At 44.6% G+C, this 27,618-nt stretch overlaps 1 pseudogene; it reads right to left on the reverse strand.

The window, feature by feature from the left end:
• Positions 1–393: 393 nt before the first annotated feature.
• LOC149370367 (uncharacterized) overlaps positions 394–27,618 on the reverse strand; it is a 35,411-nt pseudogene continuing 8,186 nt past the window's right edge.

Raw genomic sequence — 27,618 nt, forward strand, 5'->3', positions numbered from 1 at the left:
AAGACTAAGTGGCCACTTGCGTTCGGTGTGGGCAGCGGCCACCAACGCCAGATTCCGACTACGCAGCAAGCCATGATGTATAGCACGAACGCGCCGAAGCCAGAACAACACCTAGCTCACGCTAGGCTTCACCACCGAACTACAAGGGTATGCCAGCGGCTGCGGCCTGGCTGGCCCACCGTGCGGCAGTGCCGGGCACCGCCCATAGTCGTAGCCCAACAGGACCCTCAAACAACACCCTTGGACTTCTCACTATCGAAAGAAGATCCTGCACATAAGCCAGTGAGATCGCTTTGGCTACCGCCTTCACATGTAATAATACTGACACTGAAGTGAACTCTGGAGAGAGAGAGAGAAACAACTTTATTTGCTCGAGCTAAATACGACGTCTGCTTAGACGCCGTCGATGGGAGTGGTTCCCTCTTCACGGGACCCATATGCATCCCTGGCCGCCTGGCCCCTGAAGATGAGGACGAGCTGGTCTTCCGCGGCGGGGCTGGTTAGCAAGGTCTCCCATCGCTCGGTAAGGGAGGATGAGGGGTGGGGTGGGGTAGTGGGGCAGGTAAGAGGTGGGGGGATTTCCTTGATCAAGTTGCATACTCCAATGACATGTTGGAGCGTGCCTAACTCAGTCTTGCAGAAATCACATTCCTTCTGGTACCTTTCCGGGTAAATCTTGTGTTGAAGGTAAGGGTGCGGGAAGGATCCTGCCTGTGTAGATCGCTTGCTGTTCTCTGGTAAGCGATTTGTGAGGATCGGGGTAACGTCGCCTCTCCGTCTTGTAATAGTTCGTAATTTCCTTATAACTAATAATGGACTGTGGCTCACCTTCCTCTGCCCGGTGTTCCATCTCTCGGGCGAACTGGTGGGCAAGCTCGTTGCCCTCCAGCTCAGAGTGAGCCGGTGTCCATATCAACACAACTTTCCTTTCAGGAAAGTCGCGTTTACTTTTGAGAATTCCTAGTGCCGCAAGAGACACCCACCCCTTTCTGTAACTGTTATACGCCTTTTGCGAGTCGGTGACAATTCTTCCCACTTTGGGCTGCGCGAGTGCAAGCGCTATCGCGGCCTCTTCTGCCACCTCTGGAAAAGACGTCTCAATAGAGGCGCAGGTTACGAGCATATCCCGCGTCGTAACTGCCAACGTGGCTTTCGATGAAAACATGGGTAACGAAGCGTCTGTGAAGAGAGTGACACCCTGTTCCTCTTCTTCTATTTTCTCTAATGTATCCGTCAAGGCCGCTATACGATCCGCTCTGCGGCCGTCGTTACGACCCGGCCTCATGTTTCGAGGCAGCAGTTTGCTCACGATTTTATGCACCCACATCCTTTGTAACGGTCCCGTTTCCTTCCGGTCTGCCTCTTGCCAGCCCAACTTGGCAAGAACGCGACGTCCCGCCGAAGTTTGACTGAGCCGGACTCTTTGATTAGACAGATGAGCTTCTATTAACTCTTCAACGTCGTTGTGCTTGGCCATGCCGAGAAGCTTGTCGGTCGAAGAATACGTCGGTATGCCCAGCGCCATCTTGGTTGCCTTGCGTATATGATGTTCAACTGGTCCCTGTCTTTCTTGAGTAACTTCAGGTACGGCGCCGCGTAAACGATGCGCGACGTCACGAAGACCTGGACGAGCGTCAGTGCATCGTCCTCCTTGAATCCTCTTTATCTGTTCGTTACTCTTCTGATCATGTGCCAAATTTGCTCCGTTGAAATCTTGATCTTGGCGAGCGACGCCCCCGCCTTGCCGTTGTTCTGGAAGATGACACCCAGCATACGTGCTTTAAAGAATACGTGCATGCGTGGTTGGCGTTATGTTCGCGCCGTCGATGGTGATGCGGACGTTTTCTTGGTCTCCTTTCTTTCTTATTGGTTTAATGACGAGTAACTCCGACTTCTGGGGCGAGCAACTGAGGCCGTACTATTGAGCGAACTCATGCACGGTGTTTGCCACTCTCTCAAGGGTTTCCTCCATCCAACTCTCCGACCCTGTCCTCGACGTCCACACGGTGATATCGTCTGCGTAAAGAGCGTGATCTGTGCCCTCTATGTCTTGAAGCTAAGTCGGGAGAGGGAGGAGAGCCAGGTTGAAGAGAAGCGGCGAAAGAACCGACCCTTGCGGGGTGCCTCTGTCTCCCAGGGCTATTGGTTTCGACTTCTATTCTCCAATTTTGATTGTTGCCATTCTGTTGCTTAAGAAATCCTGCACATACTTGAAGGTGCGCTTTCCGCACCCCGTTTGGCGCAAGGTACGGAGAATGTAATACTCATGTAATACCCCATTTCTGGGGCATCTGAGGTATTGATAATAAATAAATGAATAAATAAATACTTTCGTGTGTAACGTTATCGAAGGCCCCCTGAAGATCGAGCGCCAGGATAGGTCTTGGCGTATGAGGCTTCGCTTGCTTGATAACTAGCTCGTGTAGTTGCACCAAGACGTCTTGCGTGCTCAGGTGCCTTCGGAATCCGTACATAGTCAGTGGCATCTGATCAGTGACGTCCAAATGTCTCTGTAGTCTTTTGAAAACCATACGCTCGACCACCTTTCCCACACACGACGTGAGGGAGATGGGGCGCAGGTTGTCGACGTGGGGTGGTTTCCCCGGCTTGGGAATGAAACGTACCTCCGCTTCTTTCCATTCTTTTGGTAACGAACCCTTCTCCCAGGACGCGTTGGCGAGGTTTAGCAGTTCAGCTCGGCTTTTGTCGCTCATATTTTTTAGCATCTTGTATGTAATGCCGTCATTGCCCGGTGCGCTGCCTTGATTATTTTCATCGATGGCCGCAACCAGCTCCAGCTCGGTGAAGGCTTCGTCCATCTCGACGTTGCTATCCCCTTCATACTCGGGAGTCGGGTTACCCCTCTTCTCGGTCTTGAGGTATTTACTTGTGAGTTCCCGAATGAGCTTCTCCCCGTCCCCGTCGTAACTGTAGATCGTTCGTGCGAGGTCTCGAGCGCATGTGCTCTTGCTTTTTAACGGATCTATGAGGTGCCGCAACAGCTTCCAGGTCTTCTTTGTAGACAGTGTGCCTTGCAGGTCGTCACAGGTCTTCATCCAATTTTCTCTGCATAGCTGCTCTGCATACTCGGCCTCCTGCTTGTGGAGCGTATGTATACGTCTGCGAAGCTTCTTGTTATGTCTTTGTGTCTTCCACCTTCGAGTAAAACCGTGCCTGGCCGCCCACATGTGGCTAAGCCTGCTGTCTGCGAAGGGAACTTTCGTAGCCGTAGTAATCTCCTGCGTAAATTTCTTAACAAACTCGCGTTGCTTTTAGGCCCACCCCTCATACGTCTTGGTGTCTTTGTCCTCGTCCTCGCCTTCACTGGCTGCGCTTCTACGTAACCGGACCCAATCTGTGATGTTGGCTTGACCCAGTTTCGCCTTGATATTGGTCCTCCCGAGGGTTACACAAATGATGCCGTGACCTGAGCCAAGATTTTCCCCCGTGGTACGCCAAGTAACGTCGAGGTTCCCCCGAATTAACGTTAGATCAGGAGTGGTGTCTCTGACCGTGCTAGTGCCTGTCCTGGTCGCTGCGCCCGGTTCATTAAGCATCTGCATGTCGTGATCCTCTATAGCTTTTACCAATTGGTTTCCTCTTTTCGACGAATATTTCTAACCCCACATCGTGTGGGCCGCGTTGAAATCTCCTAGCACTAAAAACGGTCTTGTTCTCGCTTCTTTAATGCAGTCCAATATGGTGCCTTGAAAGTCAATGACCCTGCAGGATGGTCGACAATGCGCATTGAGGACGAAAATCCCCCGTACGGAAATGTCATATCTGGTTTGATATGAAAAAATCCAGATATGAACAAATAGGGAATTGGGCATATAAGGTCTTATATGAATATACGGGCGTATATAGCCTGATATGCCCAATTCCCTATATATCATTATCTGAATGGAACTCATATAAGGAAATATATGTATATATGGTCGTATATGTCCTGATATGCCCAATTCCCTATATATCCATATCATGACTGAACTCATATATGACAATATATGAATATATCTGGCATATATGGCCTGATATGCCCAATTCCTTATATATTCATAACATGATTGAACTCATATAAGGATATATCTGGCATATATGGCCTGATATGCCCCATTCCCTATATATCCATATCATGATTGAACTCATATATGGATATATCTGGCATATATAGCCTGATATGCCCAATTCCCTATATATTCATATATGGATTGAACTTATATATGGAAATATATGTATATATGGTCCTTATATAGCCAGATATGTCCTATCCTTATATGACCATATCTGATGGAGCCCATATATGGGATTTCTATATATGGTCTTTATATACCCAGATACAGCCAAATCCGTATATAGCCATATCTGCGAACAGTCATATATGGATGAATATACTTATATGGGCCATATATGGCCAAATATAGATAAATCTGTATATGTCCATATTTGGCTGGAGCTTATATATGGAGCTAGTTCTATATACGAACATATACTGACAGATCTGCACATAACCTTATATACTTTTGTTAAATGTTGAGGGGAAATTTCCGCTAAGGCGGAGCAGACTTCCATTAAGCTATTAATTACTTATTCGCATCCATCCAAGCACAGTCATACACCATGTCCCCAGACCAGGACGAATCTTTTTACGAAAGAGCAAAAGTTTCTGTGGAAGCTGTGTCGGGTCCCTTTGTAGCCGTGTGACGGCTTGGCGGAATGAATATGAGTGATTACTCCCTTATTAAAACCTTATAAGCTTTCATATGGAAATATATAATAAATGGCAGCCTATGTATATGTGCCCTCAAACGGCGAGATCTACCGAAGGAGACGGTAGAAAAAAAAATTGAAGAAATCCAACGATTTGCGGCGCGCTTCATCTGCATCTCTGCAAGCACCTAGGCTCCCCTTCTCCAATGTTGCAGGCTGCTACTTTAAAACAACACCAGCATCACAGCCAGTAAAACTATTCTCATTCGAGTTCTGTACTGCTCGCTCTCAGTGACTGCCTGCAACAACGACGCGGCCTTCTATCACATTAGCCAATAAAGAGTGAGCCTGGGGCGTGGCGTCTCCAAACAGTGATGGAGGGCGGCCAAACAAAAGATGTAATGAAATTAGTTACAACCATTGCAGAATGCTGTCATACATATGCCGTTATCGCCACATGCAGACGTAAGCGACTGTGCAGTACGTCCTTACCGCTACTACTTCAGATATGTAATACAGCTTAAATTTTTGACGCAGATTTTTATTTTAAAACTTTGAGAGATACGTTGGTGCTGTGTAGGGGGTTATACAGGATGGTTAACATTATGTAAGCGATAAACCTGATTTAATATACGATTAATTAACTAACATTAACTAATGAACATTTCATTTTGATTCTAAGGGGCAATATTATGTTACGAAATTAAAGGCCGTCATCGTAAAAGGTGAGCACAGTTTCTAACTTTTTTTTAATTGGTATAGGGGTTTGAAATATCGAGCGCCAGATTTTGCGCTTTTCAAAGCTCGCTGAGTTGGTTTACCCGCATTGAAAATGCATAAAACTGTCGGTCACTTTCTTTATGCATCAAACACAGACACCGTTTGTGTATTTTGTGATGTAGAAAAAGTTTCTTTGAATTCGGCGACGATACGACGCGCAGCGACGCGTTTATGAATATCCGAAGCGGACAAGGCAATTCACTGAGCTTTCAAGTGTGCATGTTCAGTATTTCGAACCACATTAACGATTACGAAAATTTAAAAGCTAAGGTTATCTTTCTTTACTGACGACCTTCATTTTCGCGATACAGACTTACGCCCCAAAATCAAAATTATGAAAGCTGATTAGTTAAATATAATTAATCATTTTTCAGATTATTGAGCTCTATTACGTACATAATGCCCGTCTTGCTGTACGGTCCACCTTCACTGACCAAACCGACATATCTCTCGCACTTTGTAAAATAAAAATCTGTAAACGTTAAAAAATGTCATCCAATACATCTCTAAGTGCTGCTTTATTTGAAAAACCACTCGGTTTTATGCTGCTCTAAAGCTCCTGATAATCATATAGCATAGGTAACACAAGTAACACAATTACCACACAGAAATTGCGCAGGAAATTTTATTGGGGTACATTTAATGCTCTTGTGGTTCTATAGTTCTGTATGGTTCTTATCGTCGATGCTTCTCTTTCTCGCTCCTTATTTCGCTGAGTTTAGTGCCCACGGCCAGCAACAGCAGCTTTCCGGAGAGCTCCCGCCCCTTCTTGGTCGGCAGGGCCGTTGTGTAGGCTGCGTGGGAGATAATTTAGAGCGATCATGATATAAATCTGCGCAGAACTTGTGCACATGGCCACAGTAGCATAAGTTGAAGAATTATGCACTGAATCCGAGACACCCTACCGTAAAATCCATTGTGGGATATTAAAGGTGCCCTGCGACGTACATAAAGCATGGGTTCTTTAATCTTTGTATCCAGAGTAAGGGACATTGTGAGTCCTGAACGCACAATGAGATCACCGAAATCATAATATTTGATATTTTAATCTTCGCTAGAAATGCTTGTTTCGAGCCGATGGTGTCGCAACGCGGCGGCCATTTGCGGCAGCGGAAATGAGGTGGCATCTAGATAGAGCGTTGCCTTTCTCATTGATTTGGCGTCCAGTTTGCATATTGTTCCTTCATAATTGTGAAATGGATCCAAAATATTATGTCTCTGAGTACTGAAAGCTTTTTCGCATGCCACAAAAACTGGAAAGAAGCAGGGAAAGCGAACGAAAACTATCAAGAATACAGCTAGGGGCGACACTTTCCATTCCGCTTCAAACCTTCATGGCGGCCAGCGCTGTTCAAAAAACGTTGGCTCAGACCAGAAAGCGCGCGCGTCGAGACCGGCCGTGACCATACCAAGACGGCAGCAAAAAAAAAAGCCAGTCGATACACCTTGCCCAAAATGTGAAGAGAAAGGCCGGACAGGAGACGGGAGTCGAGTTTGGGGGGAGGGGGGCTACCGCAGACAGCCTTAAAGTCCGACTAAAAAAGAAACTTCGGGGAGCTTCCTTTGTCGTTAGTCGCCCCTGCCCTTACTACGGCGTCGCGTACACGGGGGGAAGACGTCGTCAAAATGCGCTGCTGTCTACAGCCCCGACAAAGCAACAACTGCATGCACGCTTCCGCTGCGTGAGCGCTAGGCGCGGTTGTGATTTGTAGCGCTCAATCTCGGTACTGGGTGAGTGAAATGGGAGAGTGAAATGCGTTTTCGTCTGAGATTTTCATTTAGAATTTTCAGAGTGGAATAACTTTCGCTTGCATGCTCCGATTTCAATAATTCTTTTTGCTCTGGTCTCTGGAACGCATGATAAATCTATTTAATAATATTAACTGGTACAGAGCAAATCATCGCGATGCCCCTTTAAAAGCTTAGCCTCATGCTTTTTTTTTCGGGCTTTACCATTAAAGTTTCCTGGCACAACCGCGAACGGAAACAGGTATACGCCAATTGTTTCTGAAACACGTTCGCTCGCACTAACCACCCGAAATAAAACGCGTACCAGCTCTTCATTCCCCTGCTCCTGCTTAGCTGTAGAGCGCAAGCCTTGTGGCAAATGTAATGGGGCCATTGTAACCTAATTGGATACGCAGAACGCAACAATGCTGATCCCGTGTTAAAATAGAATTAGACAGAATCCATGACAGGTTGTTGTCTACGTCTCGTTACTTAGAAAATACATCCCTAACTAGCCCCGCAATGTGCTTAGCGAGGTTAGTCTATGTTTTTTGCGTTACACAATTCATATCATGCACTCGAACTACCGCTGGCAGGAACGCAACTCGGTGGCAATAAAAATTTCGCAACTGAAAAATGAGATATTACTCTCCGACTGCACATACAAATAAATCATGCATTATGATACCATTTAGATTAATTTATAGCCCTATCATCGAAAACTGCCGACAGCATTGAGAAAGGTAACCAACAAAGCAATACGGGAAAAACAGTAAATGGTTGTTCACGCTTACCTGAAATATTGATGATTGCAGGTTCACAGAAACCTTGGTATTTCCCGCTCACTTGCACCCTGGATCCTTGCGATGGCTCATCATCCCATGCATGCTTGGCGCAGGTCATTTTAACGACGTCAAAAGTGTCTTCTTCCTCAAAACGCACAAGTGTGGCGCTGTACCATTTTTTCAAAGGGAAAGCTCGCCCGGCACGAAAGTGCGTAGCACACTGCAGAGTCCGGCTTCTAGCTCTGTGCAACAGACGACAGTCAAGGGTGGCGCCACCAATGCCTTCCTTAGCAGATATCTGTGCATATCTGTGCATGTCAGATATCGGCACCTGCGCACGGGCGTTCGCGCGCGCGTCAGAAGCGGGGTCCGGTTTACAACAATGGGAGGACCGCGGGGGCTGTCGGGGACTCTTTTTCTTCATGGCTTGAAGCTCTCCTCCCCTAAATTTTCTTGGAATCCTTGCAGCTCCCCAACCATCTCTTGTTCACGGCTTGACATTTTTTTTCAGTCAGCTCCCGAGGGAGAGCGAGCCAGCACCAGGAGCATGGAGGTTCATGCCACTTTTCGACGCCCGTCGCGGCGCGTGCTGGGCGCGCAGGCGCTTCGCGTGTATGCCTTGGAAGTGTCCATCGAAATGGGGCTTTATATCGCGTGTATCTTTATCAAAATAAATATAACTAACGATACCCCTGCTGCGTCGTGTTTTTGGATCACTCTGTAGGACGTATTATGTAAACTGAACCGAATAAATATTTCGTCCTATCTAGATAAACCAAAGAGAGGCTTGACTGAGACCTGTTATATTCGAAGTGATTGTTAAAGCGAATTTCGAAAATCGCTAGCTCTCTGCTCCTTGTGCTGGACACTGCGCAATGAATTCGACCATACATCACGTCAGATACATCACAAAGGTCCCAATCGCCTTTCCTAGAGATTGATACGATGCGCAGCTTGACGTTTGCATTCGCTCGCAGATTTAGCATCTGCTTGTTCCGCAGATTCGGCACCCCATGCGTGAGCGGTCTTCTCTTCTTGAATGCCTATACTAGCTGCCCGTTGTGGCACATAATCACGTCATTTTACATGTTTGTTGCTTTAGGACAGGGTGGATTACGGGAACGTTTCAGCTGGTTATCAAAGGTAACGGCGCGCCTTCTCTATCAAATATGTAGCTAGTCAAACGGCAATTTCTGTTTTGAACAAATAGGTTTCATGAGTTTTTTGCACACATAAATGATGTTGTGAAGGTGCGGTTTCACAATTTATATTAAGAAATGATTAGCGGTACACCACAGCGGTTTCTGTATGCAAGTTATTCGGCCAAGCGGCCGTATAGTGTGGTGGAATTATCACCGTTAATTTCCTAACAAACCTCTTAAAATTCTAATTACTTGTTGAGGCTTAAGTGCTTGCTTTTGTGAAAACACAGGCAGTCATTGTGTTAGGGCGTTATCTTTGCCTGAATTTTTCAAAAAACGACGGCGTTCTGAGGTATCTTCAATGTCCGGTTAAATCGACTTGATTACGACCTGACTAGAGTGACCAAGGGCGCCAAACTTTTCCCTGGTGTGATGACCAGGTGCATCTCGTGATGTTTCTTCGATTTCTCTTGCCTAGAATGAAACAAAACACTTTTCAGCTTCATCTAGTGCTCGTCGTCATGAACACACAAAAATCAGCAACAAATGCCTTCTACCAGGGAACAGCAGTTAGCATACTTCATTTGAAAAATTAGATCGCTGGTATATACTGTTCTGCATGCATAATTGCACGGATTGGGTCGGAATTTTTTTTTTGAGGGTGGGGGGGTTGTGTGCGCTGTACTCCATTGCAGCACACAACAACATGTTGTAGTTCTTTAAGGAGAAGCAGAAGGCTGCAACGGCTATAAGAACCGAATTGCCTGATCTGAGGGTCGCTTTTCACTCCAAAGTTGAAGACGGGGATCGCCATCATCGTCATCCGTGATCAATTTTACAATACAAAGAACCCTCCCATCGACCACCGATTAGCTGCTGTTGAATTCAGTCGGGCAGGGTCAGGCTACCCTTGTTTTTTGTCACATCTGCTCATCAGACATTCCATAAGCTTTGACTGTGACTCGCTACTCTTGGAGTCCACTCTGCCACTCTAAACGCCGACCTTTGTTCGCCTCGTTACTTGGCCACCCTAAGCTCATTTTTCCGCATTTTATTAGTGCTAAGATATGGATGACACCAGTTTGTTCAGTAATACTCTAATCGCTCCCCTTGACGTTATCGCTAGTATTTTCCTTGCCATGCCCAATGCGTGCTACACGGCTGCTTGAAATCCCGTCGAACCGATCGCCACTTGAGTCGATAGAACTTTGCGGAAAATGAGAAAAAGATATCTTAGCGGAAAGTTGAGCACTCAGAGGCTCTTCGGCGTCCGGCCGACATTCGACGGTTTCAAATGCTTACGAAATGCGAACAGAGACCGCCCCTGTCATTGGCGGTGGCCGTTATCTTGCCTTAGAGCCGCGTCCCGCAACTGCTTCGGCCCTCTTGATTTCGACATCTGCTGCTGACTTGTTTCTTCTCCTCTTTGTTTAGCACACTGCTTGCGTTGTCGCTAATTTAGTGCTTCAAGTTAATGACTCGTCATTCAGCATTTACAGCGTGCGCGTGAAATTTCAGCGGGAATACACAAATGTCGACTGCACTGCAGTACCACCGTTGTCTGCATACCTGTTATCGTTTGTATATGGCATAAAATGCAAGCTATGTTGAATATTCTCTTTCTGATGCGCGGATTGTAACTATGCTTGTTTACGCAGCATGATCACTGCAAGAAGACCGGATGATTGCGACGAAACACTTGATAGCCGGAGAACTGGCGCTATCCCGGTCGTGGTAGATCCGCTTTCTTCCATACCACAAATACTCGGTGCTGAACTGCTTTATCCACAAGCATGTTCGACGATTGATCGCATCAATGAAAATGATCTGATTTGTTATCCACGAGCGGCGCCAGTGGTCGACTGTTGACAGCTCCCTAAAGCAATGCTCGGCATGCCGGGTGACACCGGCGCTTCCCGCTCGTTCTATTTGTCCTGCGATATCAGCAATCCTCCGCTAAGGGTTGCAGTTTCCAAAACTTCACTTATGACCATTTGCATTCGCCAAAACTTGTGTACTCGCTCTCCACAAAAGCCGAGACCACATACGCGAACAATGCGGACTAGCGCTTATTTGTCGAAAGCAAGGGTCTCATCGAAGCAGCTCATGACGGCGCTGGAGAGCTCGGAAAGCGCCGTGATATGGTCTGGTTGCGTGCACAATGGACTTCAATTCAAGAGACAAAAGCTATCTTTCTATGATTTAGTATTTTTTTGCGGAAATATGGGGAGTCATCATACTAAGAAGCAAACAGAATGAGCGGGAGCGTCAGGTTCATTATAACTAGGATCGGCTATACAATCCAGCCGGAATGAAACGCGAACACGCATATCGCCTTCTTTTTCTAAATTGCAGAGAAGTATTCACTTGGAGCCAGTTAAAAAATATGTACTTAGGTAGATCCTTCACCCAGACACAGGAATCAGCCTAGTTCTGCACAACAGCTGAAAGTATACAGGCAAAATATTTTGTTTTGTTCACATGGGCTGTTCGCTTGCCTTGCTGTAGACGGAACAAAATGGGCTGTTAACATCTGACCAGTAAATAATTTACATAGCATTTTTTTTCTCACATGGTGTTTCGAATGGGGTTTTAATAGCCGAACGATAGCTGTGGTGTCCAAGTTAAGTATAGGCTCCATGCGCTGCAGTTTGGCGAGCACGAGTGACGTCATCTGGGTAACAGGGAAGGGGGAGGGGGGGGAAGGTGGACGTCGCTCTCTCGCTCAGTTTGCAGTCAGCTAGGAGAGCTCCAAGATATTCCCTCCGAAAGCGAAAACAAACTTCGCTAATAGGGAAGCGCACCTGAAGCTTGCTCTCACTGCACCAGCGCCACTTCTCCCCTGCCGGTCATTTTAGCGTTTGTGTCCGGGCAGGTCGCCGGCGGAGCGCATTGAGCCAGCAGCCTGTCGACTGGTATGCGCGTGCTGCTCGCGCAGCTGGCACTCTCTCTTTCATTGTGAGCACGCGCCGTCCTGTTCGCGGGCGCACAAAAGTGGTGTTGCCGCTCGCCGTGAGTCATGGCTGGAATTCCGCGACGTTCTAAGAGTGGAGAAACTTGTTGTGTCAGGGGCTGTGACAGTAGTTCTCTGAACATCAACGGCCAAGGACTGCCCGTGGAATTCTACAGATTTCCTGGACATGTCCTACATTCATGGGGGAAAAAATTAATATTGAAAAATTGTAACGTACGGTAATGGAAATATTGAAGATAATGGTCCACCCTTTCTATATGTAGCAAAATCTTAAAATTTTTTCATTGCTCGTATCGAGTAGTTGAGGATAGAAAAAACGTTAATACGAAAAAAAAAAATGCCAGCCTCTCGATGGGAGATTGCTATAGTGAAATCTTCCAGTATATGAAAAAAAAATGCGTTCATACACTCTTTTCTATTCAAAATGAAGTGTTTGTCCGTAATTGTTGGGTATGAAATGGATGAGAACGAGAAACGGCAGGCCTCGATAACTGCTGTGGGCAGGGTGAAGTAAGCGTTTTTCTGTTGCTAAACACGTTTGGTATGTTGGACGCGTAATATTCTGAGCAGTTTTTGCTGTAAATCACTAAGCATGCAGTGTTTTGTAAAGCTCGCGCTAACGATACTCATTTTTTGCCATTTTTTTTATTTTGGAGGCTGACAACAACAGCTAGCGGCGTTATGCAGACGCGTGTGAGGCAAGGTCAGTGATCGCCTCAATGTTCCGACTTGTGACGCCTGGCTCAATTTTCGAAGTTGCTTTACATGTAAAAAATTTCTAAAAATAAAAATAATCAAAATGTTTGCTTGCATATGAGCGATGGCTTTTCAAATAAATTAGTTTGGGGATGCGCGTGCGCTGTAATCGGCATTAAAATAAATATACCAACTGCGCTTATCTCCGTTGTAACGATTGACCAAACTAGAGCATTTTTTTCTCTTAGCCGTATATAGCAAGCAGCTGGTAGGCGCATTTCGTGCGTGTTTTCGTTTTTCTCTTCAGCCTCGCGTGTCGCCTTAAGGCCACTTTACTTTAAGTTAAAATAAAAATTATTTCCATTAATATTCAGCGGAACACGTAACAAAATCCTTATTATTTGGCCAACAAACCTGCATGCACCGAACTGCTCAGCCACCCAATGAAATTAAAGATATCTACGAAGATGGCTGCGCCAAGAAATATGGTATTTACCTCGAATTCCTAGTCTTAAAAGATCTCATTTACTTGCGATACACATTTCGCCGTAACGCTACCGGCTTTTTCGTGAACCATCTGCTTCACGGAGTGGACCTGATACACTAGCAGTTCTTGTTTTCAAATTTGCGCAGCGAAAAACAAAATTCACTGTCCACTATTTCTCTTAACCTACATCTCAGAGCGTACTGCCGCGACAGAAAGAAATGCGAACAGCGCGGTGCCTAGGCGCTCCGCTGCTGGAATTTATTTTCGTCACGTTTATACTTGGCTCGCAACACAAATACGCTAGAGACATCCGTGATACATAAATGTACCACTCTAGCGTCTTTTTGTTACTACCGAGATAAAAACGCATTAAAGATAAATTCCGACTACGCAGCGCGTGGGCGCCGTGCTGTTCGCATTTCTTTCTAGCGCCCCTGTACATTTTGCTAATCCTCTGAAGCTCGTCAGCCTTCAAGCACGAGGGAAAAAGCCAAAAAAGCTCGCGACTGCACAAAGAGATTTGCAGGCTGGCCAACACGTGCAAAGTACGCGCAGAACTGGTTTTTTTTTTTCAGCAGAAAGCGCGCTGCTTTGGCTGCTCGCGCAGCTACTCATTGGGAGGGGTGACCGGTTTGCCTGGACAAAAATGCGGAGTCTGCCGGAGAGGGCGCATTTCACTGGCGTCCGCAGCGCCCACCTGCGAAGCTGCGGTCCCCTATTATGGGTGGCTCGACCTACTGCTGTGTTTATATATCGAAGATAAAATTACATCACTTTCCATGGAGATCATGCATGCTTGCGCATGCACGTGAGGGTCCACTGGAACAGAGTGTATTTTGGAACTAAATTCATGAGTGCAAACTGGGAGCGGATTTACATAGTCTAGGGTGTTTTCAATGTGCCATCACTGGTAGGAGTCCTAGGAGTTGCTTTGTTTCTTTGTGTAAAGAGAAGTAATGCGCTGAGTAATAGGCAGTGGTTTTGGGCGGCGTTCTTGGAGCGGGCATCTGTAGTTTCAGACTACGGTTTTTTATACATCTGTGTGGTTCAGCGGGTTAGGGCGGTATTTTTTACATGCATGCGTGCGCGTTGTGGGTACGATGTCGTTTTTCTGAGCGTGCTTATGTAGTTTTTCACGATGTTTCGCTTACAAGTTTTTATGTATGGATTTGTATCATGTTGCATAGCGCGGTTTAAAATTTTTATATTCATATTGGTGAATTCCCGCCATCTAAAACCCTTTTCTTGATCAATAGAAAAAAAACTAGAAAGGGCATTACATTTTGTAAAGTAATTTATTGCATTTCACATTGCTAAACCCTTCCTGAAGTTTATCATCACAATGCGATACATCACGTCAAAATTCCTTTGCTGTCCCTAATTAAATGAATGCCCTGAGGAAATACCTAACACAAAAGTCCTGTAACACAGTCAGCAAGAAATGCTTAGTCTTTTTATTTACTTACACCTATGCTTCTCTGAGCGGAATACATGTACAGCCTTTGTCAAAAGTAACCAGGCTGCAGGTTTTCCTTCTCAGTCGCATATTAAAGCTATTATGCCAGCCCTCAAGCTCTAAATCTCCGTATGGTAAGAAGAACCCCTGTTGTCACCTTCAAAGACTTTTTGACCTTTAGGTAAACCGTGAGGGCTCTGTTATACGAAGGAGAAGCAAACCATGCAGCCTGGTTACTTTTGACAAAGACTGTACATAAAGCAAACCAGTGTTCATCCTGAGACATGCAGTATATAGCACTACCATTGTCTTTGTGTAGTAACGATGGGTTTTTCGCAATTCGAGCCGACCATGTTATGTATGCGGATGTTAGGCATGCGGCTGATTTCATTATGTGAGTCAATTAGACACCTGTTCTTCAAACTGTAAGGGCTCTTAAAGGAGTATGGACACCTAACTTTTGGGTGCGTGTTTTCTTCTTTGTAATGATGCGTGGTGAGGCATTACTATACATGGAGTACCACGTGGTGTTCCTAGAACTGCTAAATAATTTATTATCGATTTTTTGTCTTGCTGTTTAAACTTCAATAACTTCACTATGAGTGGGACGTCAATGAGTGAGGCATGAAAAACTGCGATATAATAGCTGCGTCCTCGTTTTAATTCACTACAATGCTGGAGCCAGTCAGCCAGCTTAACTATCCGGACTTGTAATGAATGTTTTTTCATGCCTGCTGGTCATTTCCGAAATTCTGTGCGGGCACGTCGCCGGCGGAGCGCATGGAGTCAGCAACGCCTCGACTGGTACCCCTGCTGCTCGCGCTGCTGACACTCTTTCTTTCATTGTGAGCACCTGCCGTCCTGCTCGTGGGTGCACAAAAGAGGGGTTGCCGCTCGTTGTGAGTCATGACTGGAATGCCGCGACGTTGAGAGAGTGGAGAAACGTATTGTTGAGTCGTTTGCTGCCACAATAGTTCTCACAACATCAACGGCCAAGAGCAGCCAGTGTAACTTTATAGATTTCCTGGACATATGTCCCACATTCCTGAAAAAAAAAATCAGCACTCGAAATTTGTAATCTACTGCTGAGGAAATTTTGGAGGTAACGGGGAATCTTTTCGATGTGTAGCAAAATCTTGCAGAACTTTTCCATCGCTCGCATCGAGCGATAACAAAAACATTAATAGCAAGACAAAAAAAACAAAACCATGCAAGCATGTCGACGGGAGGTTGGTATAGTGAAATCTTCCAGTGTATAAAAAAAAATGCGTTCATACACTTTTTCCCATTCAAAAATGGTTTTCCAGGGAATTGTCTGTGAAATGATTGAGAACGAGAGACGGCAAGCCTGGATAACTTCTGTGCGCAAGCTGAATAGGCGGTTTTCTCTTGCTAAATTGGTTTGGTATGTTGCGCGTGTATATTATTTGTGGCCAATTTTCATTGTAAATCACTAAGCATGCAGTGTTTAGTCGTAGAGATCACGCTAACGAAACTATTTTTTTTTCCTGTAAAGCCCTCCGCCGGTCAGGTAACGCAAACAAATATTTTGGAGGCTGACATCAACAGCTGCGTTAGGCAGACGCATGTGAGGCAAGGTCAGTGATCGCCTCATTGTTCCTTTGTGTGACGCCCGGCTCAATTTCCAAGTTATTTTGCTAGATGTAAAAAATGTCTAAAAGTAAAAGTAGCAAAGATATTAGCTTGCACATGAGTGAGCATTTGAATATAAGAGATGGCTCTGCAAATAAATTGTTTTGGGAATGCACGTGCGCTGCAATCGGCATTAAATTAAATGTACCAACCACTGAATAGTGACTGACCAAACTATAGAATTTTTTCTCTTAGCCGTAAGCGAGCAGCTGGTAAGCACATTTTGCGCGTATTTTCGTTTTTGTTTTCAGCCCCGCCTATCTTTATTTTACGTCCAAATAAACACATACTTGTTCTTATTCGGCGAAAAACGTAAAGAAATTCCAACTATTTGGCCAAAAAAGTTGCGTACATCGAAGTGCTGAGCTATTCAACAAAATTAAGTTTTTTGCGAAAATGACCGTGCATAAAAAAAAAGGTATTAAGCTCGAATTCCACGTCTTAAATGAACTTGCCATTTACTTGCGACATACATGTCGGCGCAACGGTGACGGCGGTTTCGTCAAATATCTGCTCCACGAAGTGGACCTGATGCACTGTCAGTTCTCTTTTTTTTTCCGGTTCGGCGCAGAAAAAAAAAATCGCTGACCACTCTTTCTTGGAACCTGCACCTGAGAGGGTACTGTCGCGATAGAAAGAAATGCGAACAGCGCAGCGCCTAATTCGAACACAAGTACGCTACAGACATAAATTCCAATTTCGCAGTGCGTAGGCAACATGCTGTTCACATTATTTTCTATCGCCCTTGTACATTTCCCTAATCCTCTTAATCTCGTCAGCGTTCTAGCACGAAGGAAAAAGCAAGCGTCAGCGCAAACAGATTTCCAGGCAGTCCAACACGTGCGAAGCATGTGCGGAACTTGTTTTTTTTTCAAGAGGAAGGGCGTTAGGCGAAACTTCTCAATGGTATGGGTTTCACTCGCGCTTGCAACGCCCCTCTGCAAAGCTCTGGTTCCCTCGGCGTGCCTTTCGGAGCGAAAGAAAGGGGGAAAGTGACGCGGACCTGGACTATCCACCCTCCAGCTATCTGCTGAGCACCGCCGAAGGCGGCAATGTGTCGCTTTTCTGCGGTTCTGGGGGGGTCTCGAGGGTCCTCTTTTTCACCGCCTCAGCAACGCCATCTCTCGCTCAGTAGGGTAAGGAACATTTTGCCGTGTGGCTGACCGTGGACACAGCGGCGACTCATTTAATACGCAAATAAAGGATGTCTTGCTTCCCCGTGGCGGCCGGTCTCAGAACTGGCATCTGAATATTGGCCGGCAGGGGAGGTTGGATTATGAAGAGAAGAAAAAGTTGAGGCGAAAAGAAACAGACCAACGCGCATAATGCGTTGCATCTGCATATTTGCAGAAGATTTTTTACAAACTGTTCAGCTTGGCACTACAGTCGGAGTAGAATGGCGAGCTTGGTCAGTACACCACAGAGACTCGGCGGCGCGGAAAAGGCGATGGGTAAAAGATTTGCGTGTAGCTGTGGAGTTTTTCTCGTCTGCATTGTAAACGTTTTGCTGGCAACTCTAGATAAATGAATTTGCAAACATTTTGTATTTTTTCTCTGACAATTATACTAGAGCGTTTTAATCTTCATCACTGTGCAGCAAGGAGCGATGTGTTATTTACGCTCCTGGACAAGAAATGGCTGTATGCTGCAGCGGTTTTGCAAACGTTTGTTGTCTGGCATTACCGCAAACAATGCAGGTTTCCTAGTCCTTCAGAACGACATAGTTTTGGGGAACAGCGCCCAGAGAAGGAACGTACACCGCACCACCGGCTTGATGGTTTGAGTATTCATCACGTTTGCGAAGGGGCTGAGTTCGATTCCCAAGCACTTGTTGTATGTTCGGGACTCTATAATCTATCAATAATTCTAAAAACTATGATTTCGATCGCAACCAACTCGCGGGACTTGTAATCCACTTATTTAGACCCAGTCAGGAAGGTTCAGTTCGTCAGGAAGGTTCGAAGTCCACCCAAGATAGAAAGCACGTATATGCATGTATTAGTACATTTAAATCATAGCAAAGTTGAAGGTGATTTATAGCACTGTACTTTAATTCACCTTAGTTAAACACCGCTATGTAGTAGCAGTCTAACTTGATTGAAGCCTCAATCATACAAAGCTTAGTACCTTGTTGTGCGGTGTGTTTCACCATCTTAATTAACCAATATTATCATGTTTGACACAAAGTTAATTATTTAAGTTCGGAAGTATATGGCACAAGCACCCCACGTATGAGGTAGGATATGTTCCATATCTGCGAGATTGTTTCCATATAAGGATTTCAAGGTCCCCATATAAAGAAAGAGCATCTATATAAGGACTCAATTACGACTATATATAGCAGTATATGGCACTATATAAGGTACCTTATGGCCGTATTTGTGGTCTTATACGCCCATATATAGCAGTATATTGCGGCATATCAGGTTTCCCATGGTCATATCTGGCCGTATATACGACCATATATGGACCTATTTAACTGTATATGATCCCATATATGAGTATATATATACAGCCATATATAAAATATATCTGGCCCATATCTGCCATTTTCGTAAGGGACCCCCCACTCTTCTGCTGTGAATTTCGATAAATGTATGTTCGCAGCCTCGCTGAGCGGCACGTGCTGTGTGGCCGCCACGTTGCTGCGGACCAAGATCGCAGTACCCTTTTCGCTGTGGTCTGTATACGTAATGTATCCCGCGAGCTTGGCCCGGCCGTTGGTCTCTTGTAACGCTACGATTTCCGGTCTCTGGAGAGTGGCACATGACCTTGGGCGACGATCGATGCGGCAAGTCACCAACAACGTTACAACAACAAGACGCAGGGGAAGCACCAGCCCACAGGGGCAACCAACGGCCAGTAAGAAAACCGTGTCTCTCCACTGCCTCTACCCCACTACAATGTGGTTATGCGCCTGATGAGGGCCCTTGTGAATCCTTTACTACAATCAACAGCGAATACTTCACGTAGCTCGATGGAATGAACACACAGCCGCCTTACCACTCAGAAGGTTAAGGCCCAACTCTTAGAATGCGCAACAATGAAATCATCGCAGTAGCCATTACACCGAGCGAAGACCTTGCAGACGCCCCGGCGCATCAACCATCCACTGCTGGATAACTAGGCGTGACAAAACTCACTCCAGTTTTGGAATGCCCCCTGCCAGTGCAAATCTAATCAAAGCAGTATCCTGACAGTACGAAATCTGTATGTAAAGAGTAAAACATCCGGGAACTGAAAATGAGTTCCCGGTAATTATAAGCTTTGAGGATAGAGTGCGGGTGATCCGCTTCAAAATATCTTATTTTAAAACAAATACTTTCTCTGACAGGGACATAGAAGCCCATCTCAAATATTTGCCTTTCGTAGACTCTGTCTTCTGAGCCTCGATGTCAGAAAAGACTAGGTGAAAAACTGCATTCATTTCAAAGGAAGTCAGCACAATGCTACTGGTTCTGAAAATATGAAATCCATGTGCTTTTTAACTCGTGTACATCGGCTGCGTCGAAAAAAGGAATTCGCCAAGCTTGAACAACGAGGATATATTTGCTTTTGTAGATCCTTGCAGATCGCGCTGGCTGAGCGCTCAGGAATGTTGTTGGTTCGTCTCATGAGCGTTTCAAAGAATTGAAATATCTTTTTTGCTCACGCCTCCATTTTTCACACATTCAAAAGTTTTTTTGTAAAGTTATTTTGCGTTGAATGTCTGCTGTTACTGTGCGCGTTTCTATGGGCATGTGTGCTTGGCGCATGATGGCCTTAGCTGCCTATGTGTCATTAAACCCAACACAACAAAACACTCTATGTGCATGATCAGCTAACTGCCGATCACTTAAGGGATAAGCAAGGGATTTGTAAAAAAATAAAACATTCTAGCCCGCTTGTACACGCTGCGCTTCACAACATCGAGCACAGATTAATTATCAGGGAACAGTGTAACTTTCGTAATATTTAAGAAAGGGACGCTAAGAACAAGCTGCACTTCTGGCCGCATAGCATGCTCTTTGTTGTTTTTTAAGGGCTGGTTTTAGAGATATCGCAGAGGCCTTCGTCCTGCAGGGGACGTAATTAGGCTTTTAATGATATCTAAAATGTATTTATATTGGTCATCGCGAATAGAATCACGGCAACCTTAGACATTAATGATCAGAGTTCCAATCTGGCTTTCATGAACGTTACTCGACCGTAGACCATATTGATGCTATCCGTCAGTTAACAGAGAAGAGCGCAGAACATCGCCCAGCCCTATACATACAGTTCTTAGAGGCATCCGTAGAGGTTCTTGAACTATTATAGCGGTTGCACAGCAGCGATACTCCTTTACAGAGAAGGTGGTAGAATACCAATAAAGAGTGTTATGCGCTAAGACACGATCACTAAAGTAATCTACACCGCGCGTTTACAGGAGGCGTTTACAGATCGCGATTGGGAAGATTTCGGTACAAAACCTAACGGAAAATGTAATTGTAATTCATGATTCACCGATTAGGTTGCCGTACTGAACTACCCAGGCAACAAATTACAAAGCCCAATCAATGACTTCCACTGGGAAAACACTAAGTGGAATTCAGCATGATTGCGGAGAGCAATAAAATAATGCTCGGTTATGTTGGAAATGATCAAAAATTTGCGACAGGTAGCGAAGTGTGAGCAATTGTGAATGATACTTTTCTGTAGGGCAATTAGTGGAAACCTTTTCTGACCACGGAAGTTATGTAATTAAGGGAATAAATGTGGGTAGCAATGCAGTTGGCACGCACCAGAGATGATGAAAAGTCGCGTTCAAAAGAAAAATATGTAGCTTAAAAGTTGTGACCTATGAAACAGGAATGTGAGTCTAATGAAAATGTGAAACTTAAATTGAAGAGAACAAAGAAGGTTATGGAGAGGAAAGTTATAGGTGTCACGTTCGGAGACAGGAACAGAGAATAACTGGTCACGGAACTATGTTAGGTTAAGGAAATGCTTGTCGGAAGAAGAAATGGATGATGGGGAGAGCATGCAATGCAAAGGTAAGGAGAACGTACTGAACTACAACGCAATCAAGCGTTCCTAGGGACGGCACAAAATTAGTTGGCGGATAAGATTGGGGAGTTTCCGAACAAACTTATATGAAGAGATATAGGAGAGGCCATTCCCTTGCAAGGAGCGCAGTTCACGGTGATGGTTAAATACACTTACTTGTGAGTAGGTAAAAATACAAAGTTAAAATCGCCTTTTTCTTTATTCGTTGCCGTTAGTCGTTTGTAAGCTTTTTAAAAGCGTTCGATAAATTCATCGATTTCGTATTCTAAAGCTGAGCGAACATAGCACCAATTTTAAGAGGTTGAATGATGTCCGTCTCTTCAGTAACGGTACACACTTCCTCGCTGGCACAGTTCATAGCGTCTCATCCGCGCCAGTATTCAGAGGCTAACCTACATGTGTATCATTTTACCATTATTATAATGTTATTCCTGCTTATCAACTTTCCTCTCACATCTAGCCGAAGATGCGCTTAGTATTGCCGAACGACAGCGTAATTTACCGCTCAATTAAAAAAAGAAATGACAAGGTCTACGAGCACAGCAATTTAAACAACTTTGAATTGTTCCAATCAAAGGAGATGTAATTCACGATTATTATCATCATCATCAACCCAGCTACGACCGCTGCAAGGCAAGGGCCTCCCTCGTGTCTCTCCAAATAACGCTGTCCTTTGCGAGCTGCGGTTACCGTATCGCCGCAAATTTCCTTAATCGCGTCCGCCCACCTAACTTTCTGCCACCGCCTGCTACGCTTGCATTCCGTTGGAATCCATCCCTTTACACTTAAGGACAAGTGGTTATCGTTAACCCGTGCTTGTTCCCTCACCCACTCTGCTTGTTTCCAGCCAGCATTCCATCTATCTATTTCTTTCATTAGCTCGCTGTGTTGCCCTTCATCATCATCATCATCAGCCTGACTACACCCACTGCAGGGCAAAGGCCTCTCCCATGCCTCTCCAATTAACCCTGTCCTTTGTCAGGTGCCGCCACTGTATCCCCCTAAACTTCTTAATCTCATCCGCCCACCTAACTTTCTGCCGTCTCCTGCTACGTTTGCTTTCTCTTGGAATCCACTCCATTACCCTTAAGGACCAGCGGTTATCTCGCCTTCGCATTACATGCCCTGCCCAAGCCCATTTCTTCCTCTTGATTTGAACTAAGATGTCATTAACCCGCGTTTGTTCCCTCACCCACTCCGCCCTCTTCCGATCTCTTAACGTTACAACTATCATTTTCCTTTCCATAGCTTGACTGCAGTTACTACAGTGGTATGGCTTAGTCGCTTGAGCATCCGCCTCTAGGTGCGGGGCCGATCCCCAGTGCCGCCGGGTACCCACTGATGATACAATGGGTACAAACTTTCCCCTGCGTGGTGCTCCGCTTCTTTAAAGTGAAACGCTTGGGAAGTAAGTCTTTGATCCCACCTTGAAGAGATGAAAATACCTCGTGCCACGGCGCCCTTTGGCCACAGATGCCTTTGCGCCATAAAAATCCATCATCATCATTATAATGATAACTGCAGTTCTTAGGCAGGCCAAACACCTTACGTTAACCAAGCTTTGAACATAGAAATGGTTAAGCGTACGTACATTCCTTGGGTAGTGAATTACAGCGGCATTTCAAGGTCCCGAAGCGACCCATACTAAGAGCGATGCTGTGGTGAAGGGCTCTGGATTAATTTTGTCCACCTGGGGTTCATTAACAAGCACCGACAAGGCAGTGTCCAAGGATGCTTTTGTATTTTGCTTCCATCTAAATACGACTGCATTGGCAGGGGCAACCGGCGACCTTAGGATAAGCAGCTGAACGCCTGTGCCGATGAGCCTCCGTGGCGGGTACATTTTTAGGAAGAGAAATAACAAGGTACTCGACAGAAATAGCACGAACCATACCAATATTCCTAACCAAAACCAAAACGCTGTTTCAAGCTCGGAAACATCTCCCACTAACTGTTTTGATTACTTTTCCCTACTTTTAGCAGCCAGTCCAAGTGATTCACAAAGCCCAAATCATCTGCGGGATATGAATTGTGAAAGCGTCCCAAGCTGACCGATGATGATGAAATTTGCAATGAGCTTCAATTGTTGCGTTATAGCAGGCTTCGGGATTACAACAATGCTGTGCTAATAAAACTTTGTGTAGCTTCATCTCATATTTGTCATTTCCATCAGGTGATAATAGGATTACTAAGGCGCTATTGCAAAGAAGCTGTGCGTGCGATTGAAAACGCACCTTGCCGCACTGGCGCAGAACAAGGTTTTAGTAGCTGTCACATGAGCATCTTGAATTCCCTTTACAGTGCTTCTTTACTAAGCTAAACACATAAAAAGAACTTGACTCAAAAGCTGCCTAACCTCTCAAGAAAGATTACATATATCACACTCGCCATTATGGCACATGGTACTTTGAAAAGCCCCAAGGTAACTGCGCGATCAAGTCACTTAGTATAGACTACCCTCGATCCTAAGCACATTTAGCAATGCTACCTGATGCTTCAATTTTCAGCATATATCTGTATAACTTCTACGGTATTCGCTCTCTACCCTGGTATTTTTTGTGCTAAGATAACTTCGAAAATTCTGATTTGCGTTTTGTTCTCTCTCTCATATTCCTGTGTTAAATGATATCGGGAACCAATCTTGTAAGTGTTGCTTTTTTACTACGTATCATCCGTTTTGCATACCGCAACCTTTTTTGCGAAAGCGCTATTTCGCTAGTAATTAAACATAAAAGGCAGGAAGATCACAGTCGGTGTATGTTATCGTCCACCACCCAGAGACCTCGAATTCATTAACAACCTACACGATGTCATTAATCTAATCTGTGTTCGGTATCCTGGTTCTCCTATTTTTCTTTTGGGTGATTTTAATTACCCTAATATCTCCTGGGGCGTGGATGGCCCCAGTAGTCTTCCTACTGATTCAGAATCTAAATCTTTTATTAACTTGTGCTCAACGTTCCATTTTTCTCAAATCGTCACACTGCCTACAAGATGCACTAGTCATTCTGAAAACACTCTTGACCTTATCTTAACTACATGCCCTGAATCAATTTCAAACCTCAGCATTCTTCCAGGACTTAGCGACCACTCACTCCTTGAATTTACGCTCGGATTCCCTGCCCCCCGAGCAGGAAAAAAAATGAAGATTGTTAGGAATTACAGCCGAGGAAATTACGACGAAATTAATCGTGCATTATCTTCTTTTTGTGACGAATTTTTGAGAAATTTTGAACGTCGCAGCCTACAATTAAACTGGGACTTGTACAAAACCAAAACAGCCGAGCTCATCAACAAGCACATCCCCATACGAGTAATTAAGTGCACCAAATCACCATGGTATAATAAAGCTCTCGGAAGACTAGCCAATAAAAAGAAGCGTTTATACCGCCTAGCTAAAACCTCAAAACTATCAGAGCGATGGCAAGCCTATCGCACCGCGAATGCTAGTTACAGTCGCGCATTACGGGAATCCAAACGCTATTTCTTTCAACACACCCTCCCCAATCTGCTACGTTCAAATCCTCGACAGTTCTGGCGAACAGTAAAAGGCCCTGAAAGCGATAGGATGATTATTAACTCCAGTGATGGTCTACCGTTAACAGATGAACAATGTGCCTCTACATTCAACGATTTTTTTGCAGCATCGTTCTCTAGTCATGCAGACGTCCCTAAACCTCTGTTCGACATACCTCCGCTATCGCCAATGCCTCCCATCACAGTTAATCCAGCTGGTGTCGAAAAGATTATTGATTGCCTGAAGCTCTCTTCTGCTTCTGGTCCTGATGGTATCACGTCAAAATTCCTTAAAAACACCAAATTTTATTCATCTATCATCTTAACAAAACTTTTCGACCAATCTTTATCCACCGGCTTGGTTCCTGATGATTGGGCGGTAGGGAAGGTGGTTCCCACACATAAAAATGGTGACAAGCATGATGTTAAAAACTATCGCCCCATATCTTTGACATGTGTTCCATGCAAAATTCTTGAGCATATCATATCATCCCAAATCGCTACCCATCTTGATTCTCAATCTTTTTTTCATAGTTCCCAACATGGCTTCAGAAAATATTATTCATGTGAAACGCAGCTGGCATCTTTCACTCACTTTCTTCACAGCGTCCTCGACCACGGCGGTGTTGTCAACTGCATATTTTTAGACTTTTCTAAGGCTTTTGACAAGGTATCACACACTCTACTCCTCTTTAAATTACACCAACTTAACCTGGATCCCAACGTTTTTGCATGGTTGAGAAGTTTTCTTACTAATCGCTCCCAATACGTAACGATTAACGAAATCGACTCCAATTATGTCCCCGTTGATTCCGGCGTGCCACAAGGTTCCGTTCTTGGTCCCTTGCTCTTTCTAATTTACATAAATGACTTACCCACCAAAATTCAATCTCGCGCTGGCCTTTTCGCAGATGACTGTGTAATTTATCGTGAAATAACCAATCCTAATGACGAAAAGATTCTGCAATCAGACCTTAACGCAGTAACTGCATGGTGTCAGGATTGGTTAATGACTCTTAACTCTAACAAGTGTAACTTAATGCATGTATCTCGAATTAACTCTAATGTTTCTTCTTATATTCTTCAGGATTCCCCGCTTGAACAGGTAACATCTTACAAATACTTGGGCGTCTTATTTTCATCCAAATTATCATGGGAACAGCACATCAACTATATAACTAGCAACGCTAACAGATCTCTAGGCTATCTGAAACGTAATTTTGCGAACATTTCTTCATCTCTTAAATTACAATTTTATAAAACACTTATCCGTCCAAAGCTTGAGTATGCTGCTTCTGTATGGGATCCCGGCCTTGATCATCTGGTAACAACCATCGAAGCACTTCAGAATCGGTCTGCTCGCTACATTCTCAGTAATTATCATCGTACTGCCAGCACAACTAACATGAAAAACACATTACACCTACCTCCACTCTCCTTGAGACGTCAGATACAGCGACTTTGTTTGCTCCATAAAATATACTACCACGACACACTTCACAATCTTTTACTCCACCGGCCCTCTTATGTGTCACATCGCGTGGACCATCGTCATAAAATTGGATCTTTCGCATGCCACACGAATACCTTTCATAATTCATTTCTCCCGCGCTCAATAACAGAGTGGAACCACCTTCCCGAAGATCTTGTGTCTATTACTGATGTTACATTGTTCAAAAATGCCTTAAAAGCTCATTTTGGTGTTCCTGATTAATCGTTACGCACTGTTTATTTATTTTTTACCCCCGTATTACTACTTGTATTGTGTTCTACAGTTATATTTTGGTGTTCCTTACTTGTAGTACTTGTATTGAATTCTTGGATGTTTATTGTTACCTTCTGGTGTTCCTTACTATTTTTGCACTGTTTTTGACACCCCTATATATATGTGTATATATATGTATATATATATATATATATATATATATATGTGTGCCTGTGCTTTTATCTTAATTATGTTGAGTATTCCACTCCCCTCTGTAACGCCCGACCCGGGCCCTGAGGGTATTCGAAATAAATAAATAAATAAATAAATAAATGGACAAAAAGGCGAGGTTTGTACGAAGCTTCTCGGATATTTACAAAGAGAACATAATTAAAACCGCCACTGTGTTTCGCACCCGTGGTCACAAGAATAAATTGCCTTCGCTGGCCACTGAAAGAGACCACTAAGCTATTGCTGCTTTTTTTTTCTTCAACATTCTATTTATTGCAATGATGCGATGCTTCGAGTACATGAGCTATCTACAAACATTGCGAAAACAGTGGCACATCAACAGGCATATGCAACGAAGCGCGAAAGAAGATTCAATTCGGAGCACGTAGCTAATACATAATAACACGCCACAAATAAGCAACCAAGAACTAGAAAAAAGGAAATGAACAACGCAGCGCTAAGAGTGAGTGCCGCTCCAGTTCAAACTCGTTCTGGGCATACAATTATTTTAGGTGTGCAATAATTCTTTCTTCTGGGATACGCCTTCGTTACCAAAACTCTTCAACGCGCTTGAATGTCAATGGCTGTCTCTCACAACCAGTTTGAACTCAGTCCTCTGTGAAACAGGGTTTACCGCTGTCCTCGCTCCTGTTCGCATTACACTTGCAGCCACTTTGTCTAAGTGTTATAAATAGTACAGCTGTCAATGGCTGTATGCGTTTTTTGC

Source organism: Amblyomma mixtum, chromosome 1 (genome assembly GCF_055824585.1).
Source record: "Amblyomma mixtum isolate Tamu chromosome 1, ASM5582458v1, whole genome shotgun sequence".
Classification (NCBI taxonomy): domain Eukaryota; kingdom Metazoa; phylum Arthropoda; class Arachnida; order Ixodida; family Ixodidae; genus Amblyomma; species Amblyomma mixtum.